This window comes from Clarias gariepinus, chromosome 15 (genome assembly GCF_024256425.1).
Source record: "Clarias gariepinus isolate MV-2021 ecotype Netherlands chromosome 15, CGAR_prim_01v2, whole genome shotgun sequence".
In the NCBI taxonomy this organism is placed as follows: Eukaryota; Metazoa; Chordata; class Actinopteri; order Siluriformes; family Clariidae; genus Clarias; species Clarias gariepinus.
This window is the reverse complement of record NC_071114.1, coordinates 13,728,420-13,743,776: the sequence shown is the minus strand read 5'-3', so window position 1 is coordinate 13,743,776 and position 15,357 is coordinate 13,728,420. Positions and strand designations below refer to the sequence as shown.

Sequence of the window (15,357 nt, the reverse complement as noted above, 5' to 3'; positions counted from 1 at the left end):
TAGCAACCTATTTAATCAATAGGCCAGAATTCCTTCATATGATGGTGCACGTATATCAAAGTTTTTGCAATAACTTTTATTGCAGCTCAGATTTTAAAACATAATTATAAATTTTAGAATCTGCATTCTTCGCATACAATTAGAGCAAGTCCATTACATACTGTATATCCTACCTGTCTGCAATCGAAACTCAGCACATACTGTACACACACATATTATACTAGCACTGGTATAAGACCAGACCAAATCGATAACGCATCTTCTAGACTTCCTTAGCACAGAGAGAGCCGAGCACGCCTGATCTGTCAAACTATTTTACCAGCTCAACGGCAACCCATGTAACACTTCACACCTGCCTGCGCTCCAATACACCTGCCCGCATTAGCACTTCATTATCCCCAGAGCAAGTGTGCAGAGCCTAGCTAATCTCTTGTGTTCTTAAAGCGCAGAAACCTTCCCTTCTTTCTTCTCCAAGAAGTGTGTGTGTGTGGGGGGGTCCTTCAAGCTAAACCCTGCTGTGCATCCAGCTCTCTATGGCTCTTTTCATAATTCCCATTGCCCTCACTTCCCATGAGTGTAAATCAAATCCCCCCCCCCCGACACACACACACACACACACACACATACAAAAAAAAAACACTGTCCCTTTCTTTCATTCTTTTAGCAGCTTAATGCTGTAGTCTTTTTTGCAGAATTGGTTCACATAATGACAGGAAATGACAGCAGTATAGACTCTGTCCTTCTGATGGGCCTGAATCAGTCCACGCTGTGAAGGCTAATAGTGTTGTGTGAAGCTTCGAGGTCACTGCGATCCAACAAGAAGAAGGGTCTATTGTTCACATGAGTAAATAAAGACACACACATACACACAGCCCTGTCCGAATGAATGAATTTCTATGTCTAATATATATATATATAATATATGTTGTTGTTTCTGTATGTTCTAATATGTTATTGGTTCTGTAGTTACAACATATTTCTAACATATTTCCTAACCCTAACCCTAGCTCTGTTGCTACAGTAATGTTTATTCTGTCTATATATTGAAATCTAAATGCAGTTATTTAAACAACAACTGAGTCACATGGGCGCTCTCTGTCCCTCTTTGGTCCTATTTATATATTTAAATAGGTTTTTCTCTTACTTTCCCTCCTAGTGTGCAGCGCTAGTGATGCAGCATGATATCTGAGCGATGGATGGCATAGGAAGAAGGGTGATGAGGCTTAACGTGACGTGAGCATCTAAGCTGTCAGGCCATGCTGGAGATACAGCCGCCATGGGTAGCTCAGGGGGAAGAGCACTAGTCACGCATGGATGCTCTGAATGGGCACTGATGTGCTTCATTAAACTCTTTCGGACAGTGTGTGTTTGTGTAGTAGTGCGAAATATTCTCGAATAGATGTGCAGCTATGCGCTCACAATGTGCAGAATGATGCAGAATTAAGCCTGGCAAGGATGTCATGTGTAGGGTAATGTTATTACTTTATTAGGGCGAGGTGAGGCGGTTCTTTTTTCGGGTTCACCAAATCATTGCTAACACACAGACAAAAATACCAGCCACTTTTGCGTCTTAAACAAGTAATAATATCAAGCAGATAATAAAGCAGTTATGAAAATAAAGATGGAATTACATTAGAAATGATACAAAACGAAAGAAATGCTTCTAAACTATTTTTAAACAACCAATATATTAAGTTTAATTGTGTTTAATGGTGTGATGCTTTTTTTTTTTAGCAAAGTGGAGTAAATTTAAAATGAAGCCAGTGTATTTAACACGTATAAAATCACAGTCACGAGAAAGATCTAATTGTCCCAAATGACGACTATTACGGCGCTGCACTTTGTTGCAAAATGCGTGAAATTGCAGTAGGTTTAATGTCTGCAGGGTAACAACCAATCACAGCATGGGAGCTCTGATAACCTCCTCGATGAGAGCTCTAACAGAAAGTACATTCCTGTTTAAATCACATTTCGAGGTCTGAAAGCTGATCACGCAATCGCAATATGATTCCTTGTTTGTTTGTTTTTTTTCTTTTTTTACCCCAGGTGTCTGACCGTCGTCCCCTTTCATACATGAACCTGCCATTGTTTCAGCACAGCCCTCTTGAGGCAACTGTGTGGACACTCATAAATCTCAAAAGGCACATGGGAAACCTTAAATCCCTGAATTATATTTACAAAAAAATAAAAATTTGAGGCTCCAGCACAGCACAATGACCTGTAACACATAAACACTACAGATCCTCGGTTTAATTGCTTGTTGTGTAACGTGCATTTATGACGTTAGACTGTGTTGTATATTTTCTCCCACTCATACACACTTGAAAAAAAAAAAGGTGTCCATATATTGTTTATGCAAGTGATGGCTTTGTCAGCGTTGATTCACAGGGTGGAGGAGCTACCTCCTAAAATCTGTCCAGTAAAAGCTGACGAACTGTGACATCTCACAAATGCAGCTTAGTATCTGTAGCAGTGTGTATGTGTGGAGTGGTTTTGGAAGTGTACTGTGTATACATACATGGAGAGTGTATAAGATCGGTTTATATGAGATGTATATCTGGAGTGTGTATAAGAAGGATAGTGCGTGTGTGCGTGTGTGTGTGTGTGTGTGTGTGTGTGAGTCCTCAGTGAATGTGACAGCTATGGTCAGGGAGCTCTCAACACTCTCTCTGGCAGAACATATTACTGTCATGCTCTCTCTCTCTCTCTCTCACACACACACACACACACACACACACGCAAACAGTCTGATAACAAAACTAAATTAAAAGCCATTTTCTGACTAATTTTGCCAACTTATTGTCTATAGGCAACCAAGATTGTCTATAACACAACACGTTTCATTGAAAATCACTATATATTCTTCTTTTAGAATATTTGAATGAACACTGTTTTTTGCTGCATTTGTACATTTAAAATGATGCCTCAATATTTACAAAAGACAATTTAATCAGAGAGATAATGCCACAACACGTAAGAAATGTGAGACATTAGAGATGCGTAACATGAGGTACACTTGTGGTGTGCAGGAATCTGTTGTGTTTGGTACGCCTGGTTACATCATGCCATTCTCTAGTTGAGATTTCTGAACTCTGTTATAAACATACAAGAACACAGACATATATGCAGTTGGTTGATGGCCAAATGTTTGCATTGCTATACTATAATAAAGTTCTTACTTTGAAAACTGGAGTTAATTTGGTAGGGGAAAGAGGCTGATGATGTTTTAAGTTGCTGCCATGACTCACTTAAACACAATAAAGGCATGAGCTTACTATATGTTTGTAATTAAAACTGAACCAATGCTATTATTAATACTAAACTGCAAATGTACAGGGCACAAAAGCAACTACAGGTTGATTTATCCACTGGGACAAAACTGTGGTCTAAAACAATATAAAGTATATATATAACTAAAACAATTTTGACAAAATTTTGGCAGTTGTGCTTTTTGACGCACATGTGACTTAAAGAAACAATCCACAAAATATTCTGTAACCGCTTGTAATGATTCTTGTCTTTTGGGGTAAAAAAAAAAAAAAAACTTATTTCGTAAAACTGCCAAAAGGGATATATCTAATTTTGTTGTCATACTGTTCATAACTGTAGCTAATTACTTAAAGGAGAAAGATTCAGTTTGGTTACAATGTTTTCAGGCTCATTTTTGGTGATTACACATAAACATGAAACAGGGGACTGAAGGTTAGCACTGTTGCCTCACACAGCCAGGGTTGGAGGTTTAACACTTGCCTCCAGTCTGTATGCGTGGAGTTTCTATGTTCTCCCAAGTGCTTTTTGAGTTTCATCCAGGTACTCCGGTTTCCCCACACAGTACAAAGATATGCACTGTAGGCTGATTGGTGTTTTACCATGGCACAGACTGTATGATTGGGTGTGGACTTCTGCATGCTAACTGGTTGGCACCATGTCGAGGTTCTGAGCTTTTTTGGATAGCCACCATTCTCACACCACCATATACAGGATAAGCAATATGAATGATTAATGGAGTAAACATGGGATATTACTAGAGAAGAAATTGGTCTGATACCCAGTATTTCTTAAAATATTAAATATTAAAGTATTTGATATTTTAAAAAAAATCGATGCCCCGTCCTGTAACAAATGACAAAGATTGGAATTGAACTTGCAATTGCAAGTGTTTACCTACTTACAAAAAGACTTTTCTATTTATATTTATAATTTCCACTTTACTTTGCCTTTTTCCTGTCTTAGCCATAAATAATTACAGAAAGTTTGTTTTGATGGATGTACTCTATGTTTGCCAACTAAATGCACAACATGGGATCTATTATTTTGGAAAGTATTTAAAAAGTGAAATTGTCTCTGACATCCACTCCCCAAGCACACTCCTCTACATGCACAGTAACACATAAAGCCCCATGGCCCCATATTTCATCGCTTCATACAAGCAGCTTTAAAAAATCTACATCATGATGTCCTGTTACTACAAATCACACACGAACCCTATCACCTCAATGAGCACGCTGTGCAATTAGTGCACTATAAACAGGGTGATATTTTCAGACTAGCTGCGGTGCCTGTCACACACCGCACATCGTTCAGCTCTGTCTGCGGCCCGGCAGCCACCTAATGGGACTTTTAGACTAATTAACTGGTGTCTCTACGGTGGATTTAGAGGGAAACAACCTACCGCTAGGTACATGCATTCATATGCAAACAAAGGCACAAAGCGTGCGCAACACTGGGTTTTGGGTGTGTAATTAAATTCAATAAATAAGCAAAGGTGAAGAAATAAATCAAGTGGAAACTGATGAACAGCAGGAGATTAAATGCCACTGAGGCATGCTGACAAATATTTCAGTATAATTTTTAATAGGATAAAATGCATGCAGACACGCACAGAAACACACAGGCCAGCTCCTAGTCACAACTCCTGAATAAAACCCTTAACCCACCCCCCACCCAAAAAAGCCCCAAAAACGTATCACTCATGACACCAACACAACAGTGCTTAACGTTTTTTTGGGGGAAAAAAGCCAGTCTTTATTAATGACTATTGGTGTTGCATTTATTGCTGAATAAAACATGAGGGGCAGCTGCGAAAAACTGAATAACACTGGTAATTAGGTGCTAAAGGGGAGGGGGCACATGTAGGTCCCTGTGAATATTAATGAACTCATTGTGAAAGTGAGGAACAAGTAAACTGAGTGTTTTCACACTTGCCCTGAGTGTTTGAGTCTGGCACTGACTCTGGAATGGTTTTGCCAAAGTCCTTTAAAACCTTTTGGTAGATGTTAGATCTTCTGTGAAAGCTGTAAAGAATGTGCTAAGCAGGAGATTTTGTAACCTATAGCAACCTCTTGAGAGATTATCCCAGAAACATAGAGAAACATTCCGGACAATGCATTGCAGAACACATCCATACTTAGGGGCAATTTATTGTAGAAAATCCACCACCAAGGTTTTTGAGAGGTGGGAGTAAACCACAGAACCAAGAGGAAACTCATGTAGAAACCTGGTGAACGCGCAAAACCCCACACAGAAAATAAGCAACGTTCAGGACGGAACCAGAACGGTGATGCAGCAACACTCCCCACTGTACCCCTCTGCCATTTCCATCTCCATATTTTCTGACCAGTGGCTAAATGCATTTTCATTCCACTTACCTTTCTGCACTCCTTTTTTTTAGATGGACCTCTGCAGAAAACTCAAAGTGCAAGTGTTAAAATGCAATTTGATAAAAAGAACAGTCCTGCTGTCCTTTTGAGTGTCAAAAAACTAAACTCTAGCAGGAATCTTCTCTCTGTGGAATTTAAACGTTATTTACCTTTTGTTTTATAATACCCCTATTCCAATCAGTTTTGAAGAATAAAACGCCATATTTACTGTTTTTTTCAAATCATATACTGACATCACAAACATTTCAGCACTGACCATGACACACAGTTAAAGTAATGCCGTCACCTTCACTCCGAAACTGCTTATCACAAATACACACAGAGAAGAAGGAACAATAACATCAGAGCCAAAGAGCACAAATGGCTTTTGGCTCTGGCTTTTCTCTGAGGAAGAGTCGGCTGCTGCCAGCCCGAGTGTGGCCATCTTAACTCTCCCTGTAGCTCTTGCCACTCTTTATCGCCTTTGATGGAGGTGAAGAGAGGATTTAAACTGCAAGGGCAAAATCACTTTCTCTTAGAATTCAGATCCTCAACAGAAAATTCCAGACCACTCTCTCTCCACCTCCTCGTCCTGCTCCATCTCCATCCCCCCCATCCCCCATGCCTCTCTCCTCAACCTCTCAACAGCTGCGCTCTCTCTTTATTATCTGTCCCTTCTTTCCTTCTCCTGCCCTTTTCCTCTAATCCACCAATACACTCCCACACTCTAGCTGCTCCCCACAGAGCCCATGTCTGATTTGCCTGTCTGGGTTGCTCGAAGTTTTTGCTGGCATTTGCCATTGTCTCGCCAACATTTCACTTCATCTTGGAATAATAAGATGGATTAGGACTTGTTTTGACAGTTAGTTAGAGAAAAGGTAGAGGGTAAAAATGCCAGCCAGGTAATTCAGATGCTCTACTTGGTGTGTTCTGACAAATCAAAGTAGGTGAAATAAGCCTTGGTGTATCTACGCTTGACTGCAATCTTTTCGAACACTAATAAAACTAGCCTTCAAAGCGCATTCACCCTACAGTCTCACTCACAGGCATCCTCCCTCACAGATGTGTCTGATTAGGTATGTGATTTGGAACAGATCAAAACACAGCACACAAGGCTGGTCCGATTCAATTTCCCCGCTCAGGGTCAAGACAGCACAGGTACTGGACAGGAACTATAAACCAACATGACAGCCCTCATTTCACTTTGCCTTGGCCCAATAACCTTGATCAGGCTGGGTATCAGGCATGGTGGTCATTCAGGCATCCCCCAGGCTTTTCCCACTGGGACTACTATGTCTGGTCTTGTGTTCTGCAGCCGGCCTCTCCTGCTGCTGCATCATATGTCTAATTTACTCGATTAGCGAAAGCAAATTCTGCTCGTCACCTCCTTCTCACCCTAGTCAGCCCTTACGTCATTATCCTCAATGGAGCAATCCATCAACACATTTTAAACTCATTTTAAAGCTACATTGAATGTACACTGCCCATCGGGTCTCTGAAATGCACCATCACCATAAACCCACCTGAAAACTGTGTCACAAAAGTTGTGGCTGATTGAAACATCTACACAATTCACAATTATCCAGCCCAACTAAGCTGCTCTTTAAAAAAAAAAGTATCAACAAAAAGGTTTAATAACCTCTAAATATCATTAGGATTTCCTGGCAGGTTATAACATCTCCAAGAAATTCCTAAAAAAATGGCCTTTAAAGTTTAAGGGTCCTGCTGAAAGACAAAGTGAAGTTTCTTTATGGGTTCTACATATGACTAGAATAATAGTGGCACTGTGTTTCCAAATGTAGAACCCATAAAGAATGCATTTGGCTCATGTTTGTCACAGGATCAATTTATATGGATTTCAATTAAGAGAAATATGTCTACATTAATTTAAATAAAGGAGTTTTTTTTTCTAATGGGAGGCATGGTGGCGTATCCTCAACAGCAAATTCCAGATCACCCTCACACTTCCAGGGTTGCATGTGTGTGTATGTTCTTGTGTGCCCAGCAATGGACCCACACCCTGTCCAGAATGTACCCCCAATCCTCTGGGATAGGCTCCAGACCTTCCACAACCCTGGACAGCATTAGCAGTAGAGAATGAGTAAGGAAAATTAGTGAGTTTTCCTAATATTAATGAAGTAAACAAAGTCACGTGACATCATATGAAATACCTTTATCATGTTAACTCCATGTCTTCATCAAACCTGACATGACATGACCTCTCTTTTGTATGTTTTTCACTGCTTCATGCAGACTTACCCACAGCCATGAGACACAGACATTCTCGTGAGCTTCTAGGGTATATAAAGGTATATACCCATGGATTTGCCATCAAACTGACTAAATTCCACATTGGCATAGTGGTAAAACCCACTTGTTCTGATAAAAACAATTTCCTCAACAAACGGTGGATGGAATATGTTTGTGAAAAAACATTTTGGGAAAGTTGAATATGTCGCATTTGGTGCTTTTATTAATTCCCTTAGCTGGTGAGAAACAAAGAAAGAGAGAGAGAGAGTTGCAGCATGTACTGTAGTTTGAAAGTGCATCGAAAAGCGAGAGTGAATAAGCTCAAGCCTGGAGCTCAGTTGAAATCCCTCCTGTCTCCCGAGCCATCTAAAATGACTTAGTAGCAATCACTAAACAGTGATATCCTCTGTGCATTTTAAATGCACCCATCTCATCTTGCAAAATGTTTTACAAGTTGTCGACAGCATTAGTTTTGTGTGCAGTTACCCTTTTTTTATTTCCTAATTCTTTTCTAACTTTGCTTGTAGTGGCTATGGCAAAATCTTTAACACTGGGTATGCAGCATGCTTTGTGCTTTTTCATGACGGACTGCTCATTAAACCTATTCAAACAGGCATAATTTCAATATTATGCTTCCTTAATTGAGTGAACTATTTTTTTACCTGCCCAAGACACATTTTCCACCACAGGATCATAAAAATCTATGACCACACAGGGAAAACTGCCCATACTGGCACTATAACTATAGGCTTTTATAGAGTCATTCCCTAGATTGTCGTGATTGGTTGGCCAACTATATGTCCTACATCAGTATGTTGTAATCGTGTAAATATTCTTGCATGCAGTTCTTGTTCTGGGCTGAAAATGACCCATAAAAGTTACTAGGGCCGACCTCGTACAATTTCCAGAGTGACTTTTATGGAATGAGTGCATTCAGACATAACCCCTGCGTAAATTGCAGAAAGATTTATGCAAAGGAGTGCATGTCTAAAAGCGGCTCTAGTTTCGACTCCTGCCTGTGTTAACATTTACAATCATGGGTTTTTACATTTACATTTGCAATTATTATTTTTTTAACTAAATAAAGCATATTAGGTACTTCTTTTCTTCCTTATACCACATGTTACATTCCTTGAAAGTAAGAGGGATTATGACAGGAATGTAGCAACAATTTATCATGTCATGAGAAAAAGTGTTTATTCTTAAACCCGTGTGCAAACAAGCAATTAGCCCTCAAAAATATTACAGCCTGTATGTCACAATACAGATGGGCTTTTTCACTTATCATCTATACCGCTTTAGCCTGTATTCAGGGTCGTGGGGTGCCTGAAGCCTATCCCAGGAGACTTAGGGCATGAGGCAGGGTACACCTGGACAGGGGGCCAATCCATCTCAGGGCATACACACTCATTCACACACTAAGGGCACTTTGGGAATGCCAATTAACCTAATCGGCAGGTCTTGGACTGTGGGAGAAAACCACAGAACCCGGAGGAACCCACCAAGCATGTGGAGAACTTGCAAACTCCATGCACACAAAGACAGCAATCGAACCCGGACCTGGAGGTGCAAGGTGACAGTGCTAACCACTACACCACCGTGCCACCTGGACGTTATCAATTCTATTAAATTGGTAGAAGATCCAGTAATAATATAATAATATAAACTTGTATTTATAATCCTGAGGAGGATGTAGTGGAATGGGAGAAATACAGAGCCACCTGTACCAAACACACTTCACAGCAACACTTCATCATCTTCTCCACAGGGGGGAAAACAGCTCCTAGGGGTGGAGAAAGTCTTTCACTGAACCACATGAAAACAAAGAGATGCATTAAGAAGAAGTGCACTGCTTAGGCTACAGCAGCTGAATTTAGGAATCGTAAATAGCCGCATGATTTGTGAGCTGCGTCTTGGTTAAACTACACACAGAACAAACTGACCATATACTTACAGACTTCCCTTCTGCATGTGCCTTAACATAATCTCAGGAGGAATTTGTATGTAATTAAACTGAGACAGGCAGCATGCTTGATTTTCTCTAAGGTGAAAAACTATAACGCAGACTTTACACATCTTATGTTCTACACAGTGTGAGGCCACACAGAAAAAAAGGCAAGGAAATTTTGACTAAAATATTTTGCCTAAGGTCTAAAAGTCTAAAGGTGTCAGTCAATACACCAACAATATACTGTACAATAGCTTTATTTTTTTACATTTGTTTATTGTCAGGTCAATGTTCTCTTAAAAGCATGCTTTATTATCACTTATGTTTTTCAAATAATCATTAATTAGTGCTGTTTATTAATGCATTTTCAAAAGCAACAAAAAATTATTAGAATTTACGCAACAGTACAAAAAGCTAATTAATAATTATTTACACAATCATGTTTTATATATATATATATATATATATATATATATATATATATATTAGCCTAATTAGTCTAACATTGCAAAAATAATGTGCATGTGGCTGCAGGGAAAGGTTTGCTATACAAACCTTATGCTATGCTATATAATAAGCAATTAACTTTTTGTTTTTGATGTATACTGTACTGTTGATTCCCTTCAGTGGATAGTCTCAGCTGGAAACTAAATCTGTTACCAAGAGATGCGGCTGTAATCATAAAGATGGTCTTGTACCCATCCTAGGACTCACACACGATATATTCATACGCATACTAAATATCGCTTTATCACATTTAGTTCTGTTAGAGTTTGTAGAGTAGCTCCAATTTAAACAAGAAAACTAGAAAAAAACATTACAAACTAGGCCAAAGAGCTGAACTGATAAAGAAAAGAAGAGAGTGAATAGGAGTGGCTGTGACAAAAAAAGATGAAAGAAAAAAAGGCTTCACCCCAATAGAGTTGTTTCTGGAGTGCCTATGTAGCAAATCAATTGTGAATTTCAGGTGTATGTCCGTAGATTTACTATAAAGCTAGCACTGACACAACACCAGGTTCAAACCACAATAATACCTAGTTACACCCAGCTGAGCCTCCACTCCTTATTTCCTCTCGCACATTTCATTTTCACCTCTCCTTCCGTTCAGACACACATGGTGCCTCCCACCTCCATTTGTTCTCATGTCTTTTTCTTTCCTGCAATGTTTTTCCCTTGCTTATGCTTTTCGCAGCCTGTTGTTTGCTCACTGTTTTTTTTTCCATCTTCTACTGTACCAGTTTTTCTCGTTACCTTTATCTACAGGATAACTGTGTACTGGGGTGAAGATAATGAGATTGCTCATCCAGAACTTCAAGTTCAAGTCCCAGTGTCACATCATCCTAAAAAACTAATATTTTGACATCCGGACATACTACAGTAGAGAGCTAGTCTGTCTATCATCCTAAATGATCCCCACCGCAAAAGAAGAGATATGATTTGGGTAACTGTTGCTTGGTGCAGACTGCATAGGGGATGCAGAAGAAGCATGATCAGGTGGTTATGTCAATATCCACGAATCTATTGAGGTGAATCATCCTAAATTATCTGGAAAGCATATTGTGCATACTGTAGATACCTGGTAATAGCTGGCAGTATGTAACTGTAATTGCAGGCAGTGGAAAAGCCCATGACACCATGCTACCATTGCATTTTTACCATAAAGCAGATTAATATGGGTTAATTACCAAAGCGTGGCACACTTAAACGCTGTAGCACAAATCTATCATCAAAATTACTCCCTCGTTTTTCGCGCAGAGTTGCCAGTGGGGAACGGGCACACTCCGTCTCAGCAAGCTGCCTCTATGAGCAGCAGGGTTGAGAAAATTAGAAATCCATCTGAAGAGTCGGGAGGGTGGAAATAAAGGAAAAGGACTTGTCATCAGGGCTGCAATCATTTCTCTTGTTTAGATATTGATTGTGTGGGTGGTGGTAATTTTCGTGGTGTGTTCTGTGTGTTCAGTCTGGGCAGGTCGAGACTGGTCGGGAAAAGGCCGCTGGGAGACAGCTGTGGACAGTACCATCACTCTAATGAGCAGCCCGTAAAAATGAGCCTGTGTTGTGCCGGACTTTAGAGCAGTTCATCTCTACAACGAATAGTTCCCAGTGGGCCAGGTGGTTAATGCCATTTATTAATAGAAGCACGTAGACAGTACACTAGGGCTAGGCCGATTGAGAACCTTTTATTAAGGCATGTCTGTGTGTGTGTGTGTGTGTGTGTGTGTGGGTGAGAGAGAGAGAGAAAGAGAGAGAGACTTGCACTATTGAGCATTCTATATGTATAAGAAGAGCATCCCACAGCACAAAACATCAAATGAAGGTTTACATGAAATAAAGATCAGCACCTTGCCAAAAGTAATTATCACAAGCACTATTCTTCACTTTCAGTCCATCATGGCAAAGTTCATAAGGTAAAGGTCGAAGCAGTGCAACCACAAGCTACAGTAGCTATTATGAGAAGGCATCAAACAGTAATTAAGGTTCCATTAAGACTGACTTTTTTTTTAAAAAGGACTGAATAAACAGCAGCCATGAGATTTGGGTATATGTTTTTCTCTTAAATTTATAGCAGAAAGATATTTTAATCCTATTCATTAATCTTTCATTAGTCGAGCATTCCTCCTCACTTCCTTCTAAAGTAAGATTTATAAAGGTGTACTCAATACTCTCAAAAAAGGACTCAGTAAATGGTTCTTCTTTTTTTCCTCCTGGAGGACTTCAACTGTGATCTTTCTGCTTTCAGAAGAGATTCCAAATAAAACCATTTTAGACAGCTACACTCCTAAAAATGAAGGTTCTTTTCAGTGATGCCAGAGAATAACTGTTTTGAATCCCTAAAGCCATTTGTGATTCCCTAAAGAACCATTCAGTCAGATCCTTTTCCCAGAATAAATTAAATCATCTTTTTCCACCACAAAGATCCCTAATGCTAACATGGCTGCAGTGAAAACAATGCTTAAAGATCCACCAAACAAAAGGTGGGTTAGTAAAAAAAAATGGTTCTGCTACAGCATTAAGCCAAATAATGTGTTTTGGTTACATTCTTTTTTTAATGAATTAATCTTTTGCGGAAAAATTTAAAGACTTTTACTCTTATGCTTATCATTGTCGTTTTGCAATAATCTTAGATTTTGAATGATCAAAGGACAACATGTCATTCTTTTTTTTTTTTTTTTTTTTTTTTTTACACATTGTTGATGATCTATGAGACAAGTTAGTTCTTGTTAGGACTGGTTATAGCAGCTGTAACCAGTCAATTACGATGTTGTACCTCATGATCGGTTATTGTGAACAGTGCTAGTCAGTGATTAGTTATTGGAAACAGTGCTGATCAAGGATTGGTTATTGGTAAGCAGTGTTGGTCAGGGATTGTTACTGGGGACAATGCTGACCACCGATTGGTTATTGGGGACTATGTTAATCAGCAATTCCTTATTGAGAATAGTGCTAAACAGGGATTGTTTTTTGGGAAGCAGTTTTGATCAGGGATTAATAACTGAGGGTAAAATGATAATAAAGAATTGGCAGGTAGGAACTAATAGTCAATGATTTGTTGTTGGGTTCTTGTATTTATTAGAACTTCTTTTAACCAATCAGACTGGAGCATTCAAACTTTAGATATGCTGATCAGTGATCGGTTATTGGGAACAATGCTAAAGATGGATTGGTTATTAGCAGTGGCGGATGGTGCAAAATTAAATTTTAATTTTAGGAATGGCATGCAAACAAAATTAAAATTAAATAGTAAACAGCCTTAAGAACTGCTGGAAAAGCACTTACACAGAGTGTAAGCTCAACCGCGATCACTTGATGGCTACTTAATTGGAAGATCAGGTCAATCTGGTCCAAGCTCTTTAACTTTTTTTCTTTTTTCGTCCGATCGCCTTGCAAAGGGATATTTTAGCAAAAGAATTACAGAATTTTGCTCTCATATTTAGCTGGCTTTCACGTCAATCACTATTCAATACAATAACTAACAATCTGCTGACCGTTAATAATACTCGTTGAGAATGGGCCAATCACATGAGCCCAAATATTTAAAAACAATATTGATTCGCTAAGAACAAAATAGGAGGGTTCGGAGCGTAGAGTGCTGCGCCCCAAGGATGATTTGAAAAAGGCCAAATTAGAGCTCAGCCTCAAATCACATGCTTTTTAAAAATTTATATGTCTACATGGACACTCTTTTTTCCGGCGTCCAGCGTAGACAAACACAAATGAACGTAATACGGTTTAGATTTTCTTTATTGTAAAATAAATTATATTAAGAAATACAGCAGAATATTGTGACCAAATGACTTTATTTTATTATAAAAATAAATAATTATTATGTTAAATAGTTACATGTTAAAGTAGCATTCTACTCTGCCTACTTTTAAGAGAACGGCGCCCCAGCGCCCCTTATTGCCGCCACTGGTTATTGTTAACAGTGCTGATCAGGGCTTATTTTTTTTTTTTTTGGAAGAAGTTTTAATTAACAACTGAGGATACAATGGTGATAAAGGATTGGTGACTTGGAACTTATAGTCAATGGTTTGTTGTTGGGTTCTTTCAGTTAGGTTAGGGGGTCGGTTGGGAATCAATCAATCTGCTGTCTCATCTCATATACTGTACCCAGCAGCTGCAATGTAACTGGAGGACAGGACAGTCTCTAATGTCTAATCAAAAAGTCACTGGATTTGTTGCAATCTTGAAATAAAGTCATTAAACCGGTGTAAAAAATAATTGTATTTGCCACAAAGTGTGTGTGTGTGTTATAATTTAAGAAATATTGTTTATGCAGTTGTTTCTTACCTGTGATGGATAGACAACACAGTCGCATGGGACATGAGAAAAAAAGAGAAAAAAGAAAAGAAACTGATTAGTTCATAGCAATATTAATCACCAATCGCAAATTCTTTCTTACGTTTGGATAAGGATCAGAAAGTAAATGTTGGCATTTATAGACTGTGCATTCTCACAGCCAGGGCTGGCAGTGAGACTATATGTATAGTTCCATTATACATGTCGCAGTTGTTGTCGCCTGAGGTAAGAAATTTCAGGAATAACACTACAGGAAACACTTTGATGTGTTGTATCTCAAGCAAGCTGCTAAAAAATGCCAATAATAAAAATAATATCTAAAAAAATGCACTTTATAAACTCCTGCATGATGCCACCGCACATCCCCTGGGCTTGACTCCAGTGCCTCCTCCTGGTCCCCCATTTGGGATTTGGGAGCCACTCAGACCACAAACTCCAAAGGACATAAATATGCATTGGCACTCCATGCAAACCCCCGATCCATACCGCCCCGGCCATCTGCATTAACCGAAGTCAAGCTGTGCTTTGCGCTTCCCTCCTCCTCCTCCTCCAGTCCCACGTACATCCCTACTGAGCCAGATCCCTCACCCTCATCCAAGGCAACCTACACTTGGCAAACGAGATGGTAAAAAAAAATATATACAACTCGCTTTCTCGGCTCTAGCTCTTCCCGTCACCAGTGCAGAAAATAGCAGGCGAGAGAGATTACTTTCATACCCC

At 39.3% G+C, this 15,357-nt stretch overlaps 1 protein-coding gene across 4 annotated transcripts in view; it reads right to left on the bottom strand.

Moving 5' to 3' along the window:
* Positions 1-15,357, bottom strand: part of celf5a (cugbp, Elav-like family member 5a) — a 188,759-nt gene that overhangs the window by 117,442 nt on the left and 55,960 nt on the right. The gene's annotated exons all lie outside the window — the stretch shown is intronic.